Genomic DNA, 27,747 nt, shown 5'->3' on the forward strand with positions numbered 1-27,747 from the left:
CACTCTGTCCCCTCGTCCAGGTCATTGTTGAATATGTTTAACAGGACTGGGCCAAGTATTGACCCCTGGGGGACACTGATGGTTACAGGCCTCCAACTTGACCCCGCTCTTAGTATTTAAGTGGATAAACCAAAGAGAAAGTACTTGTTGAGAACATTTTGTAAACTTTTACAGAGTGAGGGTATATTCCCCTCCAATATACTATTTGCTGCTGAATTACTTGAGCAACTTTCCTGCCCTTGTCACTGAAGGTGTTGCACATGCTTCATAAAAAAGCAAAACTGGCAGAATCACAGACACTTGGGTTGGTAGGATCCTTAGGAGGTCATCTAGTCCAACCTCCTGCTCCAACAGGATTGACAGTGCATTCAGACCATGTTACTTAGGGATTTGTTCAGCTGAGTATTGAAAAACTCTATGGAGACTGCACAATCTGCTCTGCTACTAAATTATCCTTTGAGTGAAATTTTTGTCTATATCCAGCTGGCATCATCTTTTTTCAATTTAGGACCACTGCCTCTTGATGTCCTGCTATACATAGCAGTAGAGACCCTGGCTCTGTCATCTTAGTAACCTCCCAATTGGTTTAGGGTGGGAGGCAGGGAGGAGGCTGCTGTTTGGTCTCCAACAGCTGGCTCTTCTCCAATCTGAAAAAGGCACAGGCCCTCATCCTCTCCTCAAAGGTGAAGTTCTCCAGCCATGACCATCCTGGTGGACTTGATCCAGTTTATCAATATCTTTCCTGTCTCAGGGAGGGCAGAACTGCATGCACTATTTGTGATGTAGTACAATGAGTGACAAAAATTATTCATGTTCCTTGATCTACTGGATGTGCAGAATTGATTGGAATGAGTTGTGATACTGAAAAGCTTTAAAAATTAGGACAATCATTCCTGTCAGCAAGTTAAGAAAGTCAACTTAAAATGATTGTTCCTTGAGTTCTTTAAACAATACAGATTATATTTTAATATTATATTTATATGTAAAGATTAACAGAGTGTGAGGTTTCATGCCTATTTTTAGTTTGTTCAGATTTCCCTTTGACAAATTTGCCTTTGAGAAAGCTCCTAGCTGAATATTTAACTTTGTCAGGAATATAAACCCTGTGAGAATAAATGTCTAAGTAGTCTTCTGCCAGCCTTTGTTGCCAGTAAAATCAGTTGCCAGTAAAATGTAATGCCTTTCAAAATTTTGCAGATAAGGCAATGATACAGAAGCAACCTATCTTTCTTTTTTAAAGTACTTTCAGAGGTGTATGCACTTGTGCATGTATGGGCATTTGTGGGTACATGTGCACATACAAGCATAATGTCTGCAATGTCTCTGACTGAGGCACAAACTGAGCCCTTAAATTCATTATTAATGAATTAGTACACACAACTAATAAAATTCTTTAAATCAGTTTGGAAAAGGTTAATGGCAATGAAATTTAACTCAAAAATAGAAATAACAATTTGATGGTGGTACCTAACATGCATTGTGACCTCCTAGAGGAACCAGCTGTTGAGTCTGCTTGGAAACGTGCCATCATAAAAAAATTGTGATTAGTATAATAAATATAATCATAAATAAAAGTGTTACAACATATTGATATTAATAAGAACTTTAATTCAAATTAAAATATGGTTATCATTACAAGGGAATACTGCAAAGGAAAAAAAAAGATGGATTTACATATAAAATAAACTACTGAATTTATGTTCAGAAGCTGGTGGTTTCAGCTGTGTCCTGTAGTGGGTCTGTTGGAACTGTCTGGAAACAGCCTTGTCTGGCATGTAACAGCCCCTGGCCTCTTCTCACAGAGGCCACACCTTCATCCCTCAACTCCTGCTACCAAGACCTTGCCACCTATACCTAATACAGTACCATTTTTCAAATATAATATTTCAATGACAAAAAGTCTCTCTCTGGTAATTTGAGTGGTGATCCTTTTTTCACTCACTGATGCCTTGAAGAGTATGGTTAAGCATTCTTATATATGCTATTTTCTCCCTTGTACTATTTTTAGTGTATTTTTCACATGCACTAACAAGATATTAATGTTAAGCCTAACATGGTATTGGAGCAGATGCCTCCAAATAAATAAAGTACCGGTCAAACAAGAATGCCTGGGAAGACATTGAGAAAGAAAGGCTATAGGGGACACCATGTTCTGAATCTGTTCGGCTAGAAGTGTGTGCTCATGTAAGGGTATTGGTTAGGATGGTCTTATGAATATCTTAAGTGTGCAGTAGAATTAATTAGATTATATTTTTCTTCATTTTTTCTTGCAACTGTAAAATGTAGGTAATATTAACTGACATTTTGAACTCCCATCAAATAATATTGACCTTTTAGAGTACAAGTCCAGAAAGTTCATATTTCAATTTTGGTATCTTCATACGCACACACACATATGCAATTTTGAGCAGTTCTTGAGATGAATGTGTGCTGTTTCAAGTTTATATTCATATAGCAACATGAAATGTACATCAGTTACTCTTTGATTAAAGTTTGTTCCATGGGACAGTCTTTTGAAGTAAAATCTGGATATTAATTTTAAGTGCTGGAACCTATAAACTTTTTTAAAGGGAACTTTTCTCCGAGGACAAAATTCCAGGCAAAGATTTATGGAAAGAAGTGTAAGAACTAACTGAAGAGCTCAACACACATTTCCAGAAAATTGCCAAAGGCAAGGTTTAAATGAACAGCAGATTGGTGCTGTTTAAGTTCAATGGACACAGCATGTCACTTTGAGACAGTTTCTTATCCTGTTAATGGATTGATCATAACAAAGCTATGTTCCTGGTTCTGCCATACAGGATAAATGACCTTCTCTGTCTTGTCAGCCTGTCAACGTGGCTTGACCTATAATATAGACCTAACTTTTGCTCTGAGTAACTTTTAAGATATTGATTACCCAAAGGAGACATAGATGTTACACAGTAGCTGGGATTGATTCTGAAAAAAAAGACTGTCACATCATTAAGACTTAGAAGCATTTTCTGACCCCTTAGTGGGGAAATAAAAGGTGCGAAAAACATAAAAGCTTTTCTTCCAGTCTATTTAGTGGGCTGCAGCTCAAGATGTTATATTAGATCAAGTGTCCTCAAATTTTGATCATTGGCTCAACACCTCCCATCCAGGAAACACAAAGCATTTCACATCACCACTGAAATACAGATGTCAGATGACTTAGAAAAATCTTCTGATAAAGAACAAGGCAGTCTGAACTCAACTATTGAATAGCTGAGTTTCTCTTCCTTTGTATTTTTTTGTGCTCATGCCTATTTTCCCACGTCCATGCACTGTCTTTTATAGCTATAGACACATTCATTCAAACTTACCCAAAATGTAAATATTTGGTTTTTTGGGTTTTTTTGTTTAAGCACTGGTTTTGTAATGCTGCAAAATTTACCTGCATGCCATCATGAGCAAAGGCAATGTTACAATCAATATTTGAGAATATCTATGATATATTAGAATTAGATTTTTTTAATGCAATTAAACATTGATAAGAAAACAAAACAATAACATAAGCTTTTCCATTCTTACCTAGTATTAAGTTGAGGAAAAGCAACTAACTTAAAATTTTCTCTATATTTGGACATCTTTAACATTAAAATGCATACCTAAACCCTTGGTCCCTTTGATTGTGTTAAGTGTGAACTAATTTTTTCATGTTCTCTGTCTGAAAATGAGTGACTTGAACATGATGCTTAGTTATGACAAAATATTTTTAAGATGTGAATTCAACCATTGAAAAAAATCCTCTGTACGAAGGACAAAAGGAAATTTCAAAATGCAGAAAACAGCAAAGGCTTTGAGATTCTTTAAATAGAGAAGAGTTGGTAATAATACTTAGGGCACACTCCTACTTATGTAGGAGTCTAGTCTAGTTTTAGAAACTGGTGAAAGAAAAAAGGTTTTGTCTTATCATAGGATTTTAATTAATGATTTTCAACTACATTACTTTTCCTAGTTTGAGAACTTTAGTCTGATGGAAAGGAGGAGTGTGAAATTTGCATGAGAGTGTGTTCTGAGACTGTCAAGAAGAGGTAGAATATTGTTCACCTGCTAGAGAGAACAGCACACAGCACCATACTCCAGATGGGACTGGTAACACTGACATAATGGTCAGTGAAGGAAACATGCAATAGCAGATCAGCTTCCTGAAGGACAGGGAACACACCTTCTCATCTGTTTTCTTGGCAGGCTGGAGAAGCTACATTACTAGAAGGCAGCACCGAAAATGTCACATTCTACTTATTTCAAAATAACTTCTGTAGCAATTATGTTCTTGTTGGAACAAGCTAAAACATCAACTGAATTATTTCCAAAAATTTCCCTTTTCTCCTAAAATTACGTTGGCAATCATTAGAAGGTACTTACTACACATAGAGATTAGTCTTACAGATGTAAAGATAAAACTGTTCCAAGGACAGAAGAAATGGAACTTAAGGTCATGTATTATTGTTCATAAAGCGATCTTGCAAAATAAAATACTCTTTATTGAACTGTAATCAGAAAAATGATTGTATAAAACTGTAATCAATCTATGCAATACTGTCTTTTTATTATACATATTGAAGATGTTTGATTTTATTTTCTTTATAATAGAATGATATTTATTAAACAAGGGATTGTGACACTGATGAGATAGCAAAAAGTTAAGCCAAACCTCAGCTGCAAACCCTGTAAATCAGAAAGAAAACCAAAAATATCATAGATATCATAAATATCTGAGGGGTGGGTGTCAAGAGGGTGGGGCCAAACTCTTGTCAGTGGTGCCCAGAGACAGGACAAGGGGCAATGGGCACAAGCTGGAACAAAGGAACTTCCACGAGGAAAAACTTCTTTACTTTGAGGGTGACAGAGCACTGGAACAGGCTGCCCAGAGAGGTTGTGGAGTCTCTTTCTCTGGAGATATTAAAAACCCACATGGGTGCATTCCTGTCTAACCTGCTTTAAGTGAACCTGCTTTGTCAGGGGGTCTGGACTAGATGATCTCTGAAGGTTCCCCTCTCGTTCTGTGATTCTGTAATTCTGTAAAATGTGCCTTGTATGGATGTTTTGTTAAAAGGAAACAAGAAACAAGCCTAAAAAGAAAACTGCCTCACAAAGACTTAAAGGAAGGGGGGGAAGATAATTTATAAACCTTTTTTATTTCTGTTTTGTTTCATTTTGACCTGTTGATGAGAATTACCTCTTCAAATTTCTTTTCAAACATGCTCCTAAATTTAGAAGCCTTGTGGATTTGGGAAGGGAAGAGGAAAGGGTCTGTGGGTAGACGGTAACTTACATTCTTGGCATGTTCTGGGCACATGCACATCAAGCTACTCACAAACGGAAATAATTTAACCTATGGATATATAATTTATGTATGCACATGCCACTTTCCTTATGTGCAGTTTGGTCTAGCACTAAATATATGAAATAACATGTTGCATTTACCACACCATCTGCATATTTTCTCCACACACAGATGTGTTCATTTCCTTGTAGAGATATCCTTGCCCTATAGGTAACTGAGTGCTTCACGGTATTAATGAGTTTACATTAACAGCAGCCACAGAAAAGAAGGCATGCATATTCACCTATTACAAACAGGAAACACGAACTCTAAGCATTGCTTTTCGTAACTATAGGATCTATCTGTATTATTATACTGTAGTTCATGTGTTCAAAATGCTGCTCTCCTGAAATTCATTACATCTGGCAGTACTTAACATTTTGTGAATAAAATTTGCTGGCATCAAATCCAGCTCTTAAAAAAGTGACAAGCAGTGATAAGCACATAGTAGTTAGTTTATAAACAGTTGTTAGAAGGCAGTTTGATATCGTCGTGCAGATAAAACACTGAAATCTCCAGAATGTAACAAAATTGCCTCAATTTTTTTTTTTTTTAACTTTTAATTCTAAGACAAGTACACCAGCTACAGTCCTTTCATTCATGCTGGAGAAGGGTAATTCTGAATATTTAATCATGAAAGAATCCCACAGAAAATGCTTCAGGAGACCAACTTCTCAAGCTCAATCTCAGAAAGCCTCAGAGGACGGCTGCTCCATGGGGTCAGGATGTCCCCATCGTGTCATGGTGCGGCCTGGGAGCCAGGACAGTCCCACCACCGAGCAAGGAGCAGGGCAGCCATCAGGCTTCTCATTGCTGATGTGGACAGGCTGAGGTCAGGCCAAGACATGGGCCTGCAGGTATGCCTGGCTCATCAGGGCCCAGGGACAGGGAAAGCAGGGCTGTGAGGAGCTGGAGTCAGGCCCTGCTGTGGCATCGCCTGGGGTAGGGGATGTAAGACATGGACATGCTGGAAAGAGTCCAATGAGAAGCTGCTGAGAAGGTGAAGGGATTGAAGCATTTCTCCTACACGGAAAGGCTGAGAGAGCAAGCTCTGTTCAGCCTGATGAAGAGAAAGCTCCAGGGGGGAACTTATATATGTACAATATATACAAACACCTGAAGGGCAGCTGCAAAGAATAGGGAGCTGGGCTTTTTTCAGTGGTGCCCAGTGGCAGGACAAGAGGCAATGGGCACGAACTGAAACTCAGGACGTGAAATCTGAGCACCAGGAAAATCTTTTCCGCTGTGAGGGGGTGACTGAGCACTGGCACAGGTTGCTCAGAGCGGTTGTGTGATCTCCCACCTTTGGCATATACAAAAGCTGCTGGACATGGTACTGGGCAACCAGTTCTAGGTGACCCTGCCTAAACAGGAGGATTGCACACAATAACCTTGAGGTCCCTTCCAACCTGAATCATTCTGTGATTCCATGATTTATCAATTTAATATTTTTTTTTTAGTTTTCTGAACTTTCATTTTTTTTATAAAGCTCTGAAAAAAAAAAGGGGGCAAATGCTGTTTACACTCAAAAAAGTGTGCCAAATATTTTGTTATTTCAAATCCTGTAAAATACTACTATTATTAAGAATAATGTTAAACCCTAGAATTAGCGTTGCTTTGTCCTTTTTGAGAATTTTCATTTTAAAGCAGGTTAGTTGTAAAATTAGCAGAAATGAAAGCTGCATTGTTGTAAAACAAACAGTTATACAGTTGTTTACTTGCTTCTGTCTCTCAGCATCTTAGATCTGGTGCTTCCCAATAGAGCATAATGGAAGATTTTCTAGAATAATGTGCTTTGAATTTATCAACAGAATCCTAGTATCATATGAAATTGGCTATTTTAAGAAATCTAATCACCAACATTGTGCCATCTAATTATGTTTATCATTCTCCTTTAGAAATATTATACCAGCTGTAGTTAATACAAAGTGTCTATGGTATTTGATTAAAAATCATGTTTAATGTTGACTGCATAAGACCATGACACACATTAAAATGTAAAAAAGCCATAAAATGTATTTTGTGTTTGAAAAGATAATACAATATTCACCCATTGTACAGATAATGAAGCAATTTTAAAATGGATTCTCCAGTTATTAACATTTAGTGGCATCCCAGTAGTAATTACCTTATGAAATGCTGATGAACTTAGAAGAAAGATATGAAAGACTGAAAACCAATGAAGATTATAAATAAATATGTAACATATTACTGAAGTGTCATTAGATGTCGAACATAGGTTTATGATACCACATACTCTCTTCCTTTTGAATAAAAAGGGATCTGAAGATTTTCCCATCATTTTATTTGGGGAACTCTGAAAGCAAATGTTAAGAGTCATCACTAAATAATACTTACTTCCCTGGAATGGATAAACCAGATATTTCCTGATATGATCATTAACCACTAAGTTCACTGTGGATCAGTGATAACTGCATATTGAGTGTAAAGAAATAAGTGGCATATAATTAGCTTATACAGCTGTAATTAAGTAAGTGATGTGGTAAATGATAGATGCTGCATGTTAACTTTCTATATTCCTTTGTTTTCTTTTGTTTTATTTGTTTTTAAGATTCAGTTTTTATATTGGCTCTGAAGTAACCCCTTAGCAAAAACCAGAAATTTCTTACCAAGTGTACATAGACATTAGTTGTAATTTTTTATTTTATTTTTCATGCAACAAAGGCAATTAACTGAATCCTTAGGGGTCCTTGTATGTGCATTTTAATTCTACTGTTTTTAGACTTCTAAGAACAGAGGAAAATACCAATATCTGCAAAATATGGATTAATTCCTTTAAGATAACCACCCAGCAATCTGAATAGTGGCTTCTGAGGTGCAGAAATGCTTCAAATTAACAGAACAAATAGTGTTTATCTTTCTCACACAGTTTATGCACGTGTGTGTCACACACAAGTGTGTCACACTCAGAGAATTAATGTTGTCAAGCTGTTCTTATTAAGTGAAATTTTATGTTTGAGACAATATATATTTTGTATTATATATAGTACAGAGATAGGATATTTTTAATTAATATTCCTTTTGAAGGCATCTGCTACCTCAACTTTGCACACTTGTGTACAGGGTAGCCATTCAGAAATCCCCTGGTATCCCAGGCTCCTGGACGCTCAGCAGAGATGTTTTTCCCTCCTCCTTGTTAAAGAGGAGGGAAAAAGCAGTGAAATGAAGAAAATATTGTCATGGACTGGATAAGAAAGAGTAATGGAGAAGGAACCTACTGGAAAGAAGTGTGCCCTAGTGGGGGAAACTCCTGGATAAAGGAGACCCTGAAGACTTCCTTTCACATGAACTACTGATCAAGCTCCATCTCCATTTATTTTTTCCCAGCACTCCCTGCATTTGCCCTCTTTGCTTCAGTGAATTCTAATTTTACGAGAAACAGCTCTTTCCTTTGGCAATACTGCAGGACATGGTTTCTTATTTTGAAACATGCTGTAGCTCAGGATTGATGCAGCTCTCCAGAGCATTAAACTATTAATAGAAAATATAGACTGAGGAGTATCAAGGCCTTTTTTTCACATTAATTCCTTTCACTGCCTAAGTTTATTCTTTCAAAACAGTTATGTCTGTCTTCTCTGGGCAACCTATTGCCCTGCTCACTCATCCTCACAGTAAAAAAACATCTTTCCTGATGTTCAGAGGGAACCTTCTGTGTTTCAGTTGAGTTTGTTTTCTCTGGTCCTGTCACTGAGCACCACTGGAAAGAACCTGGCTTCATCTTCTTTGCAGAACTTCTCTGAGGCCCATACATTAAATGTTTTTTCAATAAAAGAAAGTTAATCAGAGACAGTAAAGAATATCTACATTTCATGTGCATTCTGAAATTAATAATTAAACCAAAATGAGAAAAGAGCTAGCTTACAAGTTTGCTTTTTTTAAAAGAAATTTGATTGATTGCTTCAATAAAGGTGGGAGCTCTTGACTTTTATAATTTTGATTAAAGGAGCAGAAAACATCCAGATTGATAACACTGGGGGGAAAAAAAATTACACTAACCTTTTCCATGAATATGTCATTAAAATTAAAAAGTGGCAGAATGTGTCAGATGATCAGATAATAATTGAAATTTCCCTTTAGCACATCTAGTAAAATAACCCTGGCATTTATTCACAAAATGAATTCTTATAAATAGTACCTTCAGTAACTGAATTCTTGAGTCTTTGCTTACAGTGTCTCAGTTTGGTAGTTCATAGCAGACATCACTTTTTATTAATTTTCCATTTCAGAGTTAATTCAATAAAGATCAGATTTCTTGACCAGGAGAGATGCAATAAAGGCTCTTTATCTACCCAAGCTTTCACTGGAGGCAGGCAGTGTGGGAGTGACTTTCACATAGACGTGTATGTTGCATACATTTCCTTAAAATGAAAAAATGCACAATATAAAATGCATACAAAATAACACTTTAAAATAAATTTTTTCCTTCAAATAAAATGTAAAATATAGAATAAATATTCCATCCCTCTTTTTATGAGTCATTATACCATATCTCTGACACCTGCCAGTAAGAATTAAAAATTCCTAGTCTATACATAGAAATTATACGTATTTGTGTGTTTAAATTCTAGAAATATATAGGATTAAGAATGCCTGACATTCTTTGGCACCAACAACCTAGTTTGTTAATTACCTGAGAAAATGGTTTGAAAGCATTTATTATCTGTTAAAACCTGATAGTTTTAGAGCAAGCAGTAAGGTAATTCTTTTGTCTGTGAACACACTTCACGCAAAGAAGAAAATTTATGACAGTGTTTAGAGAAAAAAATTAATAATAGAAACTCAAGTTACTGTTCATCACATGCAATCCCAGAGATGACAGTGGAATAGTCATCAAAGACTGCAATATACCACATTACTCCAGAGTAAGTAGTTTGGTGCACGCTTAAGTATGATTAAAAGACATGCAGGTAATGGAATTAACTATACTTTAATCTTATACAAAACTCTTTTGATTAATTTTTTTATTACCATTCCTAGATCTGCTACTTCAATTTCTGTTTTTCCCTCAGTCCTAGAGCAAATAATTGACCTGTCCAACAAATCATAAGTTTTTAGTCATCTTAGAAATGCTCATAAATTAGTGTCCCAAAAGTGAATAATAAAATAAAATTAAATATTTAGAATTAATAGAAATTATTTATCATAGTACTAATAAACTATGAAAATTATCCCTTATAATAACATTTGTCTAAATATTGCTCACTTTGAGCTAAAGCTTTTATTCTTTTTTTGAAATACAGAAACAAATGTGGGAAAAACTAAATCTTAAACTTCATATTTCATTCTTTCTCTTTCTATCATTCTCTGAACAAAAAAAATACACCAAAACCCAAACTAATATTTGTCCTTCATGCAGCTATACTTGTGAGGACATTTTTTTAAATTGTTTAATGAAGCAGTGGTCCCCTAAGCAGGGCTTGAGGGTGGAAATGTGTAAAATCAAAGACTGTACAAGATAAGAATTGGGATGATAAATTTATATTCTTATCTGGTACTTCATAAATTGGGTCTGTACTCAGTTAACCAGACGAAATACATCATCTGTCCTCCTGTTTGTCATAGAAACTAGCAAAACTATCTGTCTTACAAGGACAGCGGGGTACACACAGTGAAGACAGAGACTATCAGGGAATGTTGTGATAGGACGAGGGGTAATGGTTTTAAATTGAAAGAAGGGAGATTAAGATTAGATAATAGAATGAAATTCTTTACTCTGAGGGTCGTGAGACACTGGAATACGTTGCCCAGTGTGGGAAAGTAACAGAAGATTGGCGAGGAGGACTGTAAATACGCTCAAGTGACTCGCATGTGGGGTGCTGGAAAACACATCTATCACACCAATTGTTGCTTAGTGTTGTTTGCTCAACAAGTAGAACATCTGCACTTGGATAACATGGGCCTGGGATAGACTCAGGGGCACCTTATCAAACACGCCTGGGATTCTTGCCCTGCTGTTGGAGAGATCAAAGCACAGCAGAAAACTCTGCCTGCCAGAATCCTTGAAATACAGGCCCAAGCAGCAAGTGGGAGCTCTCTCGCTCCCTCACTCCCTTGTTAACAAGGACTCTAGTGCTAATAAGGACTCTCACTCCATGGTGTCTATGTCCCCTGCTTGCCTGCCTCTGCCCAGGTGTTGCTTCAGAGGTTCCCTGATCCATGGGGTATTGACATTAAATTTGTTCTTTGCCCTTAATCCATAGTTTTGTGGTTGTTCCTGCGTCTTGCCTGCATGGGCTCACACACCCAGAGAAGTGAACGCCCAGTCCCTGGAATTGCTCAAGACCAGGCTGGATGGGGCTTTGAGCAACCTGCTCAAGTGGCAAGTGTCTCTTCCCATGGCAGGGGGGTTGGGATTCGATGATCTTTAAGGTCCCTTCCAACTCTAACCATTCTATGATTCTATGACGCTAAGATTCTATGAATGAATTTAGTGTTGTATACACTGACCATGCAAAATCAACTTTTGCTTTGTTTTTCAAGAACTCTCCTTTTGTCTGGAAGAAATTAATTCCATTAACATCTCCCTAAGTCTACAGTAAGTAGGCCAGAACAGAGACTTTTTTCAGGAATCAGAAAATTCTAGAACTTATAGTTTGCAATTTGTTCATGTATTGTTTTTCATAATGATTTAAAAAAAAAAAAAAGTCTCTATTTACATCTCTTTTTCCTTTCATGATTATTTTGGTGATCCTGAAGGAAACATCTAAATAACACAATACCCACAAGACTGTGGAGAGTAGAAAAGGCTTGGATGGGCTGAGGAACAGGGGAAAGCACCCCACTGGACCTGTTGTTTGCAAAAAGAGAAGGACTTGTGGGTAATGTAGTGGTTAGAGGTCATCTTGGGCACAGGGTTCAATAAATGATGGTATTTTCAGTTCTCTGAGAAGTAGTGAAGGGGATTAGAACAACTGCTACCTTGGACTTCTGGAGGGCAGACCTTGGCCTGTTTAGGAACCTGATTGAGAGTCACTTAAGAGGCAATCCTGAAGGGAAAAGGAATCCAGGAAAGCAGGACATTCTTCAAGAAGGAAATCCTAAAGGTGCAGGAGCAGTGCCAAAAGATGAGCCAGTGGGGAAGAAGAGAGGTTTGGCTGGAACTCAGGAAAATGAGGAAAAAACCTAAATTATTTGATAATTGTGACTTGTGGCAGCTGCATATTCAAATTTGGGCCTCAGTGTCTATGGAAAGGATTAGACATAATCTGTATATAAATACATTACAGCAAAGTGGTCATTTGGTAACTAAACCAAGTGATTTTCATGCTGATTCTCATAATTTCAAGTTTGTCTAATTCAGATTTAACCACGCTATGACTTTTTTATAGCTGGAATGCTGAAGCTGAAGAAAGCTACTTACTGTAAACTTCCAAAATTACAGTATCTAGTACTAAATTCACCTGTGTTTTTGATTATTCAAGGAACAAAAAAAAAATAAAATTAATATTGTGTTGACTGGTACTTGCTTTAATTGAATCTAAGTTATTTGTATCTACAGATAATTTAGGTTTATTCAAATATATATGGAACATGACTCACAATTACCTAAGAAGGTGAAACTTGTCTGTAAATTACTGTCTCATATTTTGCTATTAGTGTTTCAAGCATATTGTTTAATAAAGTGCTAATGAAAGACTTATGCTCATTTGTTGACCAATGTTAGTAAATTATGGTTTAGATTCCTTGTTCTCATAGTTCCTTCTAATAAGGATGAGTCAAAGGCTAAAACCTGAAGCATTTTTATGTGGAGATTTAGGAGCTGGAGTATGGTTTTCTAGTGGAATTTGTGCTTTCAGTTCTTAATCGAATTTATTTTGTAATTCTCCCACAGTCTTGCAGTATACCAACATGAAAGATTTGTTTGTCCACTAGCTACAATTTACCTCCTCAAACAGTAATTCTAAAAATATATGTTATATGCAAGTTGTTGATAACATTTCATATTTTAAACATGATGGACTGGATCCAGCTGAAGCTGAAGAACATACAATGCAAACAACACAATTATGACTCTAAAGAAAAGTGGGGGTGTTTTGTTTAAATTCCTTAGTAAACAGGATACTTTTCTTACCAACAGACAATCTAAGTCTATGGTGAGAATCATCCCTCTGAAAAACACACTTTACCACTGAAATGAATGTGACTATGGCAGTACGTTTAACTTAAAGGATTAAAAAATAATTACAGCCTAAAAATATAATTTCTAAACCATATTAAAGTAAAAAGAGCCTTCCAAAATTGAATTTCTTGGTCTGCTCCCCTGACCTGACAGGGTATCATAATTTAATGTGTGATTTCTTCATCCTGGGTTACTCCAGTTTTGTTTTCGCCAACGCATAATATTATTATTCCTCAGCTATTTGCTTCTAGTCAGATCAAGATAGTTTCAAGTTCTCTAGATTTTAAGTATCTGTTTCTTAAAGAATGGACTCAATTACATAGAGGATGTTTTACATGTTTATTCACTGTGAAAAAGGAATACATTTTTAAAAAAAGACAATTTCTGAAAAGAGACTAATTAATTTCCTTTATCTCTAGCTGTTCTATTAATTCCTTTGTAGTGACTGAAGCTTGCACAACACAGCTAACCTTCTACATGTGACTGAACCTTTTGCCAAAGGAGTTCATTACTGTGTTGAGTAACACCACAGTGAAAGCTGTTAGTCTTTTCGTTCTAAGTCTAGGTACCTACAGTTTTTAGAATAGAATAGAATAGAATAGAATAGAATAGCTCTGCTCAGTTGGAAAGGACCTACAACATTCATCTAAACTAACTACCTGACCACTTCAGGACTGACCAAAAGTTAAGCAAATTATGAAGGACATTGTTCAAGCATCTCTTAAACACCGACAGGCTTGGGGCATTAGCCACTTCTCTAGGAAGCCTGTTCCAGTGTTTGACCACCGTCTCAGTAAAAAAATTATTCCTAATGTCAAGTCTGGACCTGCCCTGATGCAGCTTTGAACCATTCCCATGCATTCTATCACTGGATACCAAGAAGAAGAGCTCAGCATCTCCGTCTCCACTTCCCCTTCTCAGGAAGCTGTAGAAAGCAATGACATTGCTCCTCAGCCTCCTTTTCTCCAAACTAGACAAGTCAAAAACCCTTAGCCACTCCTTACAGGACATTCCTTCCAGCCCTTTCACCAGCTTTGTTGCCTGTCTCTGGATGCGTTCAAGGACCTTCACATCCTTAGTAAATTCTGGGGTCCAGAAGTGCACACAGTACTCAAGGTGAGGCCACACCAACACTGAAGGATAATCAACTCTTTTGACTGGCTGGTTATACTGTGTTTATTGCACCCCGGGATGTCTTTTGCCCTCGTGGCTGCCAGAGCACACTACTGACTCATATTGAACATGCTGTCTCCCAGCAATCCCCAGATCACTTTCTGCAGTGCTGCTCTCCAGCCACTCCTCTCCCAATTTATACTTGTGGACAGACAGACAGAGCCAGCTCCAGCTGGCTCCAAAACAGACATACTGCAGACCACAGCTGAAGCCATCAGCCATGATGGTGACACCTCTGTGATAACATATTTTAAAAAGAGTATGTAACAGACAGGAGTGTGAAAAAATGTGTGATGTAGAAGCAAAAAGCCCCTGCACACACCAAGCTGAGAGAAGAAGGTCGGGGAGGAGGTTTTCTAGGTACCAGAGCAGACTCCCTTGTAAACCATGGACAAAACAATCATGAAGGAGTTTTTTCTCCTGCAGCCCATGGAAATGACCATGCCAAAGCAGATATATGGACTGTAGCCCACTGAGGTCTCCACATCACAGCAGGTGGTTGGGTCCTGAGGAAGATGCAAGCTGTGGAGAGCCCACACACGAGCACATTCCTGGAAGGAACTGTGGCCTGTGGAGAGGAGACCATGCAGGTCTGTCTGTTTTCTGACAGAACCTGTGGCCTGTGAGGAGCCCATGCTGGAGTAGTTTGTTCCCAAAGAACTGCAGCCTATGGGAAGGACCCATGCTAGATCAGGGGAAAAGTAGGAGGACTAAGGAGTGGCAGACAGTTTTTATGTACTAATTGCAGCCCCCCATTCACCATTGTCCCTGTACTGCTTTTTGTGGGAAGTATCAGCATCAGGAATGAAGGAGTGAAGTTGAGCCTGGGAAGAAGGAGGTTGGGGGAAAGGTCCTTTAATTTTTGTTTTCAGTCCAGTCTGAAACTTTGAGGGCAAAAGTGACTCTGTATCTGATATAGATATACCATGTAAAAGACAGCTGAACACAATGCTTATATTCCCCTTTTCTCCAGCTATTTATTCCATTTTTAAGTAAAATGGATGGAATAGTAAGGCACAAGAGGAAATAACTTGTGTTTTATCCTCATGCATTGAAATTATTCTTTGCATGAATTGATTCTTTTTCAAATAGTGTACTCCCCTAGCATTAGGGTTTTGGTGGGGTTTTTTTGGTGAGGATTTCACAAGATAAATATCCAATATGTATATCTGATGTGTAAATTTGGATCCAATTATGCATCATATAATATGAAAGACAGAAATTATATTTACTAGGAAGCAGGACAGAGATGAGAAATAACCCTAGGGTTGGGAGGAATCTAACTCCTGCACATATTGCAATATTTAATGATGGAATTTATTTTCATTGTTTATCCAAAATATGATTTAGCAAGGAAACTAAGAATACTAGCTCTTTGTATATCTTGTTAAACCAAACTCAGCCGATTGACAAGATGAGCTTAGAATGCCATCAAAACCTGTAGTGAGAAAAAGCTACCCTAGATAATTAAAAAGATGACATTGAGAACTGAATGTTTTGGGAAAGTCTTTACACAGCCCCAGCTGAACAATTCCGGTCCTATGAAAAATAAGAGCACTATCTTTATGTGGAAGACTGAATCAATGGCTCTAAAAATGATCGGAGCTTCCTAGGCCCCTAGCAAACACCTTGCTGACAATTTGCATAGAAAAAGAGCATCCCCCAAAGAACCTTTTTCTTTTTTCCCAGCTGCTGGCCTAGGCTCTAAACATTGTCAGCTGCAGATGTAAAACAGAGGGTTCTGTTGGCACAGGAAAAATTGTTCTGTATTCCTTGGCCACTGGGTCAGTGTAGGTTTTAAATTACTTTGCACAATGTTTTAGCAGATATCTAATCTAGCTGCCACTGGCAAGCAAGCATGACGTTTCATATTCTAAAATATGAATGCATGTACGTATTTGAATCTATGAAAGAGAGAGCACTGAAATCATCTTGTCTGAGCCCTTTTGTAACACATGTATACATGAATAAAATTTTTCCAGGCTACACATTAAGTCTTTCATGAATAAAATTTTTCCAGGCTACACATTAAAAGATAATTACAAATATCTGCTAATTAAATAAGAACTTTCAAACCACTACTTTTTAAAATAACATTAGAGACTTTAAATGGATTTCTTAGGCTTTATTAATAGTGGTGGTATTGCATTAATTAAAATTGACTCTTTGAATCACTGTTAAAATGTAATTTGAGCCATCTCGTCAGAACTGTTAAATGAAAACAAGCGACTGACACATGAATTCAGAAGCAGACAGTGGTAAATGAACTTAAAGATTTGAGAACAATAACATCTATGAAATTAAAGGGGGACAGTCATTTAAATTTGTATCCAGCTATTATATTCTTTTCTTGCTTATTTCTATCACAATCACAGCTATACATTGTTATATTTCTTTAAAAGAATTGCAAGAGCAAATTTCCCAGTAAAGACAAAATTATACCAAAAATCTAATCAAACTAGTTCTCATCTAGCTTCTGACTTTTACTCCAGATGCCAATACTGACTGGAGGTCTGTATTTTTGTCATTTATAATGTGTTAAGAGATGAACTACTGTATGCATGCAAAATATTATAATACAAGATGTTTATAATCTGGATAAATTTAAACAGGAATTAATCTTTCCTGGAACTTGTTTTAAAAATATGTTCAAATAAATATTAGTTACTTCTGGCATAACTGACATTCAAGCGTATGTATTCTGTATTTTGTAGACTGGAGTGATATTTGCCTTCCTCCAGTCCTCAGGCACTTCTCCTGTTTTCCAAAACTTCTCATAAACGATGGAGAGTGGCTCAGCAATAACATCTGTCAGTTCTCTCAGCACTCGTGGGTGCATCCCATCAGGGCCCATAGACTAATGGATGTCTAGTTTGGCCAAGTGGTCTCTAGCCCAGTCCTCCCCAACAGAGGGAAAGTCTTCCTCTCTCCAGACCATCTCTGCTGTCTCCAGGGTCTGGGATTCATGAAGGAGGCAGTTTTGGCAGTAAAGACTGAAGCAAAGAAGGCATTCAGCAGCTCTGCCTTCTCTGGGTCTCCCACCACCAAAGCATCCACCTCATTCACCAGTGGGCCTACATTTTCCCTAGCCTTCCTTTTTTTATTGATATACTGAAAAAAACTCTTCTTGTTATATTTAATTTTGCTAGTCAGGTTAAGTTCAGCTTGGTCTTTTTCCCTTTTAATTTTTCCCCTGCATATCTTCACTACACCTTGATATTGCTCATAAGTAACCAACCCCCTTTTCCAGAGACTGTAGACTTTCCTTTTCTCCCTGAGGTCCAGACAAAGTCCTCTATTTAGACAGGCCAGTCTTCTTCTGCTATTTTTAAGTCCCCTATAGAGGCATGTAGTTGTTTCTGATTCCATGATTTTGCTCTAAGCCTAGATTAAAAATCTTACACTTTTGCATTTAATAGTATATCTCATCCATTGGAATTTTTATCAAATCTTTTCTTATATAGGACATACCTTGTCATAAAAGATACAAGTTTACTCAGAAAAAAAAGGTTTTTTTTCTGTTGTTTTTTGTTTTTGTTTTTGCTTTGTTTTTTTGGTTGGTTGTTTTTTCCCCTCCTTTTAATGCTGGTAGAAGAAACAACTATTTTTTCCCTTCCTGCTTTCTGTCAGTCCAAATCAAGCTCATGATTAAATCCCATGGTTAAATCCCAGGGTTTTGAGATGAATGGTACTACTACATACACCCCTAACACATGAAAAACAAGGTGGTTTGGAACAGTCAGCATTTACTAAGGGTAAAAAATCCTTGATTAACCTGCCTGTTGCCTTCTCTGATAAAATAACTAGGCTTCTGAGTGATGGGAAAAGAGTAGAAGTAATTTACCTCAACTTTAGGAAGGTTTTTGACATTGTCTTCCTCAATAAGGGAGGATGTTACTGTCTGGGTGGTCTGAACAGATGATAAATCCCAGTTTTATGCTCAAGGGTAATGGTTGAGTGCTTTGTGACAAGAGTGGTCCTGCAGGGGTCCATCCTGGGAACGGTCCTGTTTAAGGCCTTTATCAATTTATCGATATGAAATAGAGCATCTAAAATAAACTTATCTTGAATAATCAAACTAAACAGATTGCCTAATCTATATAATTTTTAAGTAAGCAATGCCCAAAAGTATGTAGCTGTTAATATGTAAGTAAAATCACTAAAAATACTGAAAATATTCAAATGTTTAGAATTCAGAAAGCGTTGAAGTTCTTTGTCTGTCGAGGGCTTAGATGGTCTAAAAAGAAATATTTTTGAAAGAAAAGAGAAGTTGGAGCAGAAATCTCTACTCTGTTAAGAGAAGCATGCAGCTCAGGAAGGTGATTCATCTGGTATGAAGATAAGCATCTGAAAAGGTTCAATGACTCACCCTCAGAGGTGCTAGCATTTCTTCATTGATTGCAGGGAAGGATAAAATGACTAATTTATACTAGAATCACAGCTCTTAGATTTAAATTGTGTGAAATGAACCTCATCCTTTCAGTACTTCAAACAAGTGACAATTCTCCAACCTTATTCCAATTGTCCACAACTACTCTGAGGAGGGGACAGTGGAGGGAAGAAAAAGGAAAACAGTCAAAAAAGAAAAGAGGTGTGGGAGAAAATAATAACTATCATCCTTCTCACTGTCCCTGATTTCATTTGCCTTCAGGCTGGCCCATATTTGCTAGACAAGTGGACCGAATGTATAATATATTCCTCCTCCTTTTGCTGAGGAAATCAGAAATCAATATGCAGAAGAATAGTTATGTGTAGACTGGAGAACTGCACAGACATAGTACAAGTCAACTTGAGACATAATTAATTGCAGCATAACTTGAACCAGAGGAGTTATTTTAGCATTGAGGACAGAATGGTAATATTTTTAAGAATTATTGTCAAAGCCAAAAAAAAAAAATCCAGTAATATGTATCTCAAGTGTTTTATGTTGATTATTGTCATTATAGTCAATGGAATGCATGTTTTTACCTGCGGGTGCTTCAACATTTCAATTCCTACTGAAATACTTTTCTCCTGTGGTTTTCCTGGGTTTTGTAAATTTAACCTAAGTGTTATTCTTACACAGATTTCTCTGTGTCTTTGCATTCTGTGTGCTTTTGTTAGCCCATATGTTACTGGAATTGATGCTGTCAGTAGCAGCAGCATAAGAGCCTAAAAGCAGCCTAAGAATCTAAACCAAAAGCCTAAAAGGATTAAAACATTTAAAGTCAACACTTTCTTTTTCATTCATATTTGAGTGAACTACTGATAATCATTTCCAAGGTAGAGAGCTTCCATGCTTCCAAGCTAGAGCGATACACTCATCTATCAGTATATGAATACACTAAAGATGACAGCTGAGTCAGGTGCCAATAGTTGAAATGCAATTAGACTTGAATCAATAAATGGCTATAGCAGTAAGATTCAAATCAGATGTTTGTTTTCCAAAAGTTTGCTTTCCAACACTCAATCAAAAGTTTGTTTTTCATTTTAGTATTGAATTTTTAATCTTACAGTGATCAGATTTTTATTCTAAATGTATTCCTAGATATATTTCTGGAATATTCCTGGAATTCCTATATACAATGCAAACTGATAAAAGACACATCATTAAATTCAGACATAGATAAAAAAACCCAGCTACTATTACATATTTTTATTGCCAGACAGTTCGTTCCTATCTGAAGCTGTGCATAAAGAAGCTAAACATAAATCAGCTAATACAAAATTTAACTTCCAGAGACTATAACTATTTTATTGTTGTATAGTCACATTAGATGCAACCATATTTTTCCAACAGTTAAATCCCTATTTAGTTCTTGGGAAAAAAATTATCATTTAGTACAATAAAGACTGCATTTTCACTGAGGAGACATGCAAAAGTTCCGGAGTATTAGGGGATACTCAAACAGGCAGTTATCTGTGCCTGACTCTGTGATTTCTTGAGATAGATTGAATAAGAAAATGCAGTTGACACGCTGATATCTAGAAATAGGTTGGCAGCTCCTATTTAAAACATTTTCAGGAAAAGTATTTCAGGCCTTTATCTTTTGAACTATAAGGTAAAATGTCAACATAAAGCATAGATGAATCTTTATTCACTTTTATATCAAAGAGGAACTAAGTTCAAGCAATTTTAACGTTCCAGTTAAGGTAATTTAAATTGCAAAAGCAGACTTTAAGATTGTACTATACAAATATAAACTTGTCATGTGATGTTACTTATCTAAATATTGCTATGGTATGTTTTTTACAATTCTGCTAATAAATATGCAGGACTCTTGTGCAGGTAGCTGTTTTGCACTTTTTGGAATTACATTTGCATATCAGAGCTATTTATTTTGAAAATAAACAAGTATTTAGCATAAAAGCCCTTTTCTGAATTCCCTGTTCAGGAATCAAAAGCCAATCTATTAATCTGGTAAGGAATTAATTTATCTGAAAAAAATATATCTTTGTAAACTCAGAATTTAATGACTCTCTACATAAAATACAGTAATGACACCTCAAATTTTTGACCTGTAATTTTTTGTAATTATATGTATTTTAGGGTTTATGTGTGAATACATCTATTTTTCCAGTCCCAGTGATTCCCTGGGGTTCTATAATTGCCTCTATAAAATAATAGTCTACTATTATTATAGTCTACTACTATGATAAGGGCTAGCAATTTCTCATGAAAGAAAGAAAGATTTTGATTGTGGCAAAGAATCATGGAATACATTAACAGATTTTCTGCTTTTTTTTCTATTCTGTCTTAAGTATGCTTGCAGTTGTGTTGTGGCAGGAATAAAAGACACGTTGTAGAATGTGTTTTCTACCTTTTTTGATTCTATGAAACTTCTATTTTCTTTCGTGCTTCAGAAGTGAAAAGTATGTATTTAGTAGCATAATTTACAACCTTAGTAAGGTGTACATAACTGAAAACTGCATCCAAAAAAATGGTAATCTAGTTTAGAGCCACCATAGTAATTTTTCAACTGAAAGTGTAGTTTCTAGTGTTGTTTGGGTTTGGATTCTTTTATTATTTTTTCTAAAAGATTACAATAAAAGAAATATTATTTTTGGCAAATGTTCAACATGCAATGAAAGAACTAAGCTTTTCCCAGTTGACTCAACATGTTTCAAACAATTTCAACATGAGACTGACTTCTTTTTCTCTCCCCAACACTCCCTCTCTTTTTAAAGTATACCCATGTGAATTTTGTTTCATAAACCTCCAAAATCAAGGGTGCTACACGATGACTTCCAATGTTTGCTTTCTTGCAGTCCATATGCACTATATACCAGCACCAGGTGTTTGGGCAGCAAGCTTTCTCCTCAAAGAGAACATGATATCAGATAAGAACCGTAACATTTCTGAGGCAATGCTCGACAATACTGAAATGCAGTTTGGATTTGTACTGACTTAAAATTAAATGGGTAGAGGCTAAATTGAACTATTTGAAACCATTTGAACCATTTATCTGGGGAGGAATAACCCCATGCAGCATATAGGTTGGTGGCTGACCTGCTGGAAAGCAGCTCTGCAGAGAGAGACCTGGGAGTCCTGGTGGACTTTGGCCAGCAATGTGCCCTTGTGGCCAAAAAGGCCAATGGCATCCTGGGGTGCATCAAGAAAAGTGTGTGGCCAGCACGTCAAGAGAAGTTATCCTGCTGCTCTGCCCTGGTGAGGCTGCATCTGGAGTGCTGTGTCCAGTTCTGGGCTCCCCGGTTCAAGAAGGATGGGGAACTGCTGGAGAAAGTACAGCAAGGGCTACAAAGATTATTTGGGGACTAGAACATCTCCCTTACAACGAAAGGCTGAGGGACTTGGGTCTTTTTAGTCTGGAGAACAGAAAACTGAGGGGGAATCTGATCAATGCTTATAAATATTTAAAGGGTCTGTGTCATGAGGATGGGGACAGACTTTTTTCAGTGGTGCCCAGTGACAGGACAAGAGGTAATTGGGCACAAATTTGAACATAGGAAGTTCCACCTACACATGAGGAGGAACTTCTTTAGTTTGAGGGTGCACTGGAATAGGCTGCCCAGGGAAGTGGTGGAGTCTTCTTCTCTGGAGACATTCAAAAGCCACCTGGACACGTTCCTGTGTAACCTGCCCTAGGTGGACTTGCTCTGTCAGAGGGGTTGGATTAGATGATGTCCAGAGGTCCCTCCCAACCCCATATCATTTTATGACTGTGATTCTGTGACACATTAAATTAATTGTAAAAAAGTACCATAATATACTGTATTCTCTGAATAAGCCGATTTGTACTATACAAAAAAAAGGAAAACATATACCCATCATTTTAATTCAGTTTGGAACAAAAAGCATTTTACAAGAAATGAAAACTCTGGTTTTCATTTGTTTTACAGATATCTGTCTCAGTATATCTTTTTAGGTTTTCCCCTTTTCCCTTGGTTTCCCAGCTAACAAGATCCTCAATCAGATATCTTGCTGTAATAAACTTTCTCTCACTCTCACATGTCCCTATCAATCAGTATGGCTTACCAAGTTTGGTTCTTATCGCTGCCTCCCTCATCATTTGTTGGCCAGGTCTGTGCCCCTGTATGTTTTTATCTGTGCTTCCTCCTTTTCTTATTATCCCTTGTTTCATTGAAAAAGGTTCTTGACCCTGATCTATTATTCTTGAGCTTACCATTAATTCTTTGCCTCTGTTCAAAATTCTTACTATTATTTTAAAATTTGAATGTTGTTTTCTAATTTAATTTTCCTCCATTTTTTTCTAGAATCTGACTAATTTTCAGTTTACTTACTAATAGTTCTTGTAGGTGGTGTTGGTCATAATTTTTAATTTCTATCTGTTGTAGTATTCTTCATACTGATCTTTTCAATATCCATGTAATAATATTTTCTTACACGTGTTTTGCAGGTTTTTTTGAGTCTTTGAGCTTTACAGTTACTTTCAAGTTTTTCTATTTATTTGAGTCTATTGCAATTTTGTCGTTAATTTTCCTTAAAATTTTGTTACTTCTTCACTTCCTAAATGTATTGTTCACGTCATGTTATCTTTTCTCCCATTGCTGAGCTACATCATTCATTGTCCTGAAAATTACAAGTTACTAAGTTGTTCTTCCACATTTGTTCAGCTTGATGAGAAGGCTGAGGGGTGACCTCATTAGAGTCCACAACTACCTCAAGAGGGACAGCAGAGGGAGAGATGTTGATCTCGTTTCTCTATGACTTATAGCTTTCTTCTACAAGATTTGAAAAACAAACTGAATCCCATCACATTCATATAGGTCTTTCTTCAAATGACAAAAAGTTAATACGTATGTATCTATTTATGGTTCAATAAACTCCTGCTATTTGTAATTTCCCATGTGTCTCACAGTGTTTCTTAACTAGAATTATATGCATCTAAAAATAGTACCAAATCCTTTTCTCCTGTTTATGAATAATCTTGTCTACAGACTTTATTGCCAAAAAAAAAAAAAGAAAAAAAAAAGCCAACAACAAAACAACCCACCATTTGTAATAAAAAAATATTCCCATTGCATTTTGTTTGCCATTATTTAATATATTTCCTTGTTTGTTCAGTGGTATCTTGCAGAACAGAGAAGAAATTCTTGCTTGTTTTTTTGCTTGCTTACTTTTTCGTCTTTGGTGAAATTTTGCATTTGTGAAAGCCACCCATTTGACAGCTCTGAAAGATGTGGGCAGGTCATTTAATCTCTGTCACACTGCCCTGTACACTCTAGATGATTCAAAACTACCAAAAGTCAAAAGAAATGCTGATTTTTCTTTTTAAATCAGTGAGTTTTCACTGAAATAGTAAAAAAGATGGAAGTATTTACAGACCCTGGGACAGTCTTATTTTGTGTAGGCAACTGTAGTAAATGTGTCTGGATTCCAGCTGATAGACTGAAAGTGAGAGCCCTTCAGAAGCTTATATAACAGACATAAAAAGTATTATGACTAGCAGCATTCAGAAAGAAAACCAAAACATACCCTTACTGTCTAGGTCTAAACATTTCCCTTCTTATTAGCAAGGATCAAGTCTACTCAGTCATAAATATCAAATAGCATTGACTGGGTAAATATCATGTTTCCAATTGCTGGTAAAAGGCTTTGCACTGACTTAGAGCACTCGGTCTCAGAAGACACCCAGGCCTGATTAGGTTCAACGGGGGTAGCAGTTTGGATGGCTCAACTGTCAAGTCACTAGTTGTATTAACAATGAATTCTTAGCTCTGTTTTTGCTCATAATCAAATATCTGTATCTGTACATGACCAAATTTTGAGTGTAAAAAAAAAAGGAAAAAAATACCGTCAGTCTTAAACCAGTGGCAACTGAATTTTACTTTCTATAAGGGGTCATTCACATCAGATAGAAAGAAAAACCTTTTTTTGTTGTTTTTTCCTCTCACATTGTTCCATAATCCAGCTACTACGAAATCCTTTTGCTTTATCAGAGGTAGCATTGCAGCCCTTATGTCCCTGTGGTCTGGCTTGCCATGGCATGTTAGAAAAGCTTTCACTCTGATATTATAACCAGGATTTTGAGTATGTTTTTCTTTATCCCACTAATTTAAAAATAATCTTATATATATGGAAAAAAATTTGTTTCATTAAAAAAAATAAATATGCAAAGTAATTTACCTTTTATTAAAAGGTATTTAATAATTCAGTTGTGCAAGATCTGCAGGTAATTTCTTAGGGAGGGCGAAAATATAGAATCATAGAATAGTTAGAGTTGGACAGAACCTTAAAGATCATTGTGTTCCAGCCTCCCTGCTATGACCATTACACTAGATTGCTCAAAGCCCCATCCAACCTGGCCTTGAATTCTTCCAGGGGTGCACTATCCACAGCTTCCTTGGGCAATCTGTTCCAGTGCCTCACCACCCTCACAGTAAAGAATTTCTTAGTCATATCTAATCTAATTCTATACTCTTTCAGTTTAAAACCACTATAACTCATTCTATCACTACAGTCCCTGACAGAGAGTCCCACCCCATCCTTCCTGTAGGCCACCTTAAAGCACTTGAATGCCGCTATAATGTCTCCCCTCAACCTTCACTTCCACAGGTGGAACAACCCCAACTTGCAGCCTGTCTTTGTAGAAGAAATGCTCCAGCCCTCTTATCATCTTAAAGTTAAAAAACCTGTGTAAAATCCAGTTGTTTAATCTTATGTCCCAATTCTGCTTTCTATTACTTCCTTGCAGACAGTGTCAGAATTTTAATATAGAATTTGGATGTCTAGAGTCATCTTGACTGAACTACCAGTTCAGTAGCTGGCAGTTCTACAGATTGCTTTACTCAACTGGAATGAAAATGTACAGTTACAGTAGATCTTTATTTGTCTTTATTATAAGATTTACAGTTATTAATTCTTTAATAGCTCCTACCATTATTATGTTTACAACAAATGTTTAGAAAACAAACAGTATCAAATAATCTTTCCAAATGAATGGAGGTAATCATATGCAATCAGAACATTCTCTCTGTCCTTTTGTTTTCTTGGAAAACTGAGGATATTAAGAACAAAATATTTCTTAAAGACATTGTTCTGTCTGATTAAGAGAACTGCTTCATATCAGAATAGTAACAGAAATTAAAATAACACTGTCTTTAACTGTTCTTTCAAGGAATATGCAACATTAGTGGACATGTAGAGTAACAGTAGTTACATACAATTAAGTAGATATAAACCTAATTTTTTCTTACTGGAGTGAAGATGTGAATTAAATACTTAAATGCAAAGTGAAATTTCTTTTTCAAACTTAGCTTGGGACAGTTATTCTAATTTAAAGTATAAACAAAACCTAGAAAATATGTATCTACTGCTGCATATTCTTATTTTATGGATACAGGTTATCAATGGATCTACTGAAGAGCACGACCCTGTGATCAAGCCTGAGCCTATGCAGGCAGGATGCAGGAACAACCACAAAACCATGGATTAAGGGCAAAGAACAATTTAATGTCAATACCTCATGGATCGGGGAACCTCTGAAGCAGCACCTGGGCAGAGGCAGGCAAGCAGGGGACATAGACACCATGGAGTGAGAGTCCTTATTAGCAAGAGAGTCCTTGTTAACAAGGGAGTGAGGGAGCGGGAGAACTCCCACTTGCTGCTTGGGCCTGTATTTCAAGGATTCTGGCAGGCAGAGTTTTCTGCTGGGCTTTTGATCTCTTCAACAGCAGGGCAAGAATCCCAGGCGTGTTTGATAAGGTGCCCCTGAGTCTATCCCAGGCCTATGTTGTCTAAGTGCAGATGTTCTACTTGTTGAGCAAACAACACTAAGCAACAATTGGTGTGATAGATGTGTTTTCCAGCACCCCACATGCGAGTCACTTGAGCGTATTTACAGTCCTCCTGGCCAATCTTCCGTTACTTTCCCACAAAGCCAAAACCAAATGATCTCTAACTGTATTAGTTTAAAATATCTGAGAAGTGGAAGAACTCTGTTTTTAGAATTACTTTGCCTGCTATTCATTCTATGCTATAACTCTGCCCAGAAATAAAAAACAAAACAAAACAAAAAACAAACGAAGCACACAGGAAACAGTTAACAGATAGTGGAAACAAAAATATCACTCCAGAAACTGATTTAGATCCTCCTAAGATAGATTGGGTTTTTTTCCTACTTACTCTCAAGAAATCTTAAGTAAGTCTCTAAATCTTAAAATATTACCTGTTAGGTGAAGTTCAGGTAAATGAATCTAATAATAAGTACTCATGTTTATAAAATGCCAATACTGAATTTTTTAATCTTAATTAATATAATTTGTTTCTTAGTTCAATAGGTTGATAGAAGCATTAACTTCTTAAGTGAACTTTTATTCATACATTAATATAGATTAGAATCAAGTATGCCTGGACAATCATTGTTTTTTGTTTTTGTTTTTAATAGAAGTGAAATACTCCATGAAACATGAAAACGTCAGTGAAATATAAGTTCTTAGTCCTTAGCCTATACCAATATTTTAATTACCTCTACAGTTGGGAAAGTGGGGAAAGAGAGTTCTCACACATCAGTCTTCTGTGCTGCATATTAAATTATTTTCTTGTTGGTTTCCAGTGGACATAAAAGATTGACTCTTCTTTATCATAGAATCATAGAATCGTCTAGGTTGGAAGGGACCTTAAAGATCATCTAGTCCAACC

This window comes from Calidris pugnax, unplaced genomic scaffold (assembly GCF_001431845.1).
Source record: "Calidris pugnax isolate Ruff unplaced genomic scaffold, ASM143184v1 scaffold153, whole genome shotgun sequence".
NCBI lineage: Eukaryota > Metazoa > Chordata > Aves > Charadriiformes > Scolopacidae > Calidris > Calidris pugnax.